The 2,970-nt window shown below is 29.6% G+C and overlaps 1 long non-coding RNA gene across 1 annotated transcript; it reads right to left on the bottom strand.

Moving 5' to 3' along the window:
- Positions 1-348: 348 nt before the first annotated feature.
- Positions 349-1,923, bottom strand: LOC132734644 (uncharacterized). The gene is made up of 2 exons (XR_009626352.1): positions 1,434-1,923; positions 349-697 (listed from the first exon to the last, which is right to left on the bottom strand). It is a non-coding gene; the product is annotated as an uncharacterized LOC132734644 (long non-coding RNA).
- Between the last annotated feature and the right edge of the window lie 1,047 nt (positions 1,924-2,970).

The following is a 2,970-nucleotide window of genomic DNA, read 5'->3' as shown; positions in this document are numbered from 1 at the left end:
TAAAAAAAAAATTTCAAAAAAAAGAAAAAAATTGTGTTTGGGATGTAAAATTTAATTACCTGACTTTTAAAAAAAAAAACCGTCTGCTTTTTTGACTTTGCGCATTGAAAATTCAATGAACTTTTATTACTTAAGAGCATACAAAATCTATTACACAGATTCAGGAAGTAAAGGTTTATAAATATCATGCGAGAAAAAAATTGGGAATATGAACCAAAATGATTTAATATAAAAAAATCAATCTCCCTGACATTGAAACTTATTATCTGGTGTATGTCACAATAGGGACTACGATGGGATACCAGGCCGACCACAATTGCTATCTAAAACAACCAACAACTCAGAACAGAAAAATATATACAAATTTATTTACAGAAATGAATATTTATAAATGAAAAATGATTGTATATGATAAACTACTATGATAAGTCACTGCACAAACAAACACTATCAACGTATCTCAGTCTATTTCTCCCGTAAAGTTTCTGTCATGATGTATCAATAAAGTGGTGGCGTTGTTAAACAAAATTCGTCACAATGGCGGGCGTCTTGTATAAAATCTTATCAAGCGTAACTGTACTTCCTACAGTGTTGGCACAGTTGATAGGATCCTGAACAAGGGCATGCGTCACCCTTTAGCCATGGACATACGTGTGGAGGGCCCGTGTCATCTTCGGGTGTGTCCTCAAATAAGAAGCTACAAAGTATAAAACATGATAAGTTCCATGATAATCAAACATAAGGGTAAATATAAAGTCCCTTGGAAAAGACTCGACCTTTGTCGGTTTCCAATAAAATAACGTGCTTCTTTGAATAAACAAAATGTCCACTATAGTACACCATACATTCCGTGGAACAAAAATTCAATCACATCCGCATAATACTGCGTTGCAAATATATTCAAATATACGCCACATAATAACCACCAATAAATAAACGTCTTCCAAAATCATGCCACTGAAGATCCTTCTCTAGAGATACGTTAGTTTTGATACGTTGTATTTACTTATAACAAAAAAACTGATGATAAATGAAATGAAGTAAGATGATAACGTAAATTAAATTAATTGAAACAAATCATTACGATACTGCAGCATTTTACATAAAGTTACACAAATACGGTAGAACCAAAATAAATTATTAATGAATAGATATATATAGATCTATAAAATATTCATAGCTCCTATACAATTACAATATAATTAGAACTTCAATTAACATACATCAATTAACATGTCTCGGTATAAATTTGCATAAGCGAAACACTAGAATAAAAAGAGCTTTTAAAATTTAATCTGCAAAAATTTAGAAAAACAATAAATTACTGCCAAATAACTAAACCTGAATCAAATAAACTATAATTCTAATAGAAAATAGTATTTTACGAAATAGCAAAAATTTATGAAACAAAGTCACTAGAAAATTAAATTTACCTTGTACAAGCTGTAATTTTATGACAAATATAATTTGTCTGTCACCGTCATAGTGACCTGTATAACGTCCAGTGCATTGCAATATGTCACTTAAAATTTAGTCAATATATAGCAAACTACTGAGTACTGAGCGGGAAAACAGATCGTGCAAAACATGAACAATCGATTTGCACGAAATAAAGCTGGGACGGCGGGAAAAATAGTTATGTAAAATAAAGGCCCGTCCTTCAAATACAGAAATAATACATATATCTGGTTCATAAAACAAAAATGTAACTTTCTTATTACTGAAAGGATTTTTGTGAAATAAACGGCAAAATGTTTAAATTGAGACATGGAAATTTATGCAAACCATAAAAATACTCTAAATAATAATTTCACCCAAAAACTCTAAATTGAACAAAAGATGATGCAATCTCACAACAATGAATATAGAGTAAAAATGAGGTTCGGCGTGAAAATATAATGCAATATTTTACAAACGTACTTTCACTTTGTGACAGTGTATAAGTTAACTAATAACAACGAAGAAAATATTTAACACTAAAATAGTGAAGTTCAACAAATTAAAGAACACACATGTACCTGTAAAATCCATTTATCACCCGTAATTATAAGACCGATAAGATCTAATTTAACAATGCAGGTTTCTCCCTTCAACTCACAACGAAACGATGTGAATTCCATCAGACATGATCTAAGTACTTCTACAGACCGCCATAAGTGAAATGTTTCCTGTTTCCCTTTGCGCTAGCATCAATCTCCTGCGATGGCTTTAAAAATGCTTCTGATCTACAAATTGAGATTTTATATCAAATTGAGATTTTATATCAATTTGTAAAGCAAGATCACATACAAAACAAATATCATAAGCGGTAAAAACTGGTGTTCTATTTTGTTACCACTGTTCTTTGACAACAAAGCGGAACATGATTTAATAAGATTGTTGAGGAAGAATTGAACATTTTACACACTATTAAGTATTTTACAGTTTCTAAAACATTTGTTCTGCTTTACATTATAAGTTGATATCAGTTGAAAATCAAACAATTTAACAATACTCTTATAGATATATATATTTAACATGCGTGAATAAAACTCAAAACTAAAAAATAATTTAAATAATAAAATGTAACTTTACTCCTCATAGGTTTATGTGAATTACATGTATACAAATGGCAAATGCTTGAAGTGCTAAAGTCTATATCTGTCATTATTATTTATAATATGTAGTATGGTTTTGTTTTGTTTTAAAAATTATAGAAAATGCATGTTAATTAAACTTATTAATAAGAAATCAAAAACAAATACACATGTAGTTATTTTTTTTAAATTATCAGAATCCCAAAACATTAGAATAAAGGCAATACAAAATCAAGATATGATACGAATCGAAATATCGCATTGAATGCGTTCGAACATTTTTCGGAATTTTAAAAAAATGCAAGACTAAGATTTGCTCAGCTTTTTTGGCAAATGGAGCATACAAAGATCGTCGGATAGATTGTGAAAACACTTTTTTGTGCATTAATGTAAG

This window comes from Ruditapes philippinarum, unplaced genomic scaffold (genome assembly GCF_026571515.1).
Source record: "Ruditapes philippinarum isolate M1 unplaced genomic scaffold, ASM2657151v2 ctg4393_1_1_1_1, whole genome shotgun sequence".
Lineage (NCBI taxonomy): Eukaryota > Metazoa > Mollusca > Bivalvia > Venerida > Veneridae > Ruditapes > Ruditapes philippinarum.
Note: the sequence above shows the minus strand (reverse complement) of the source record. Positions and strands in the feature narration are given on the sequence as shown.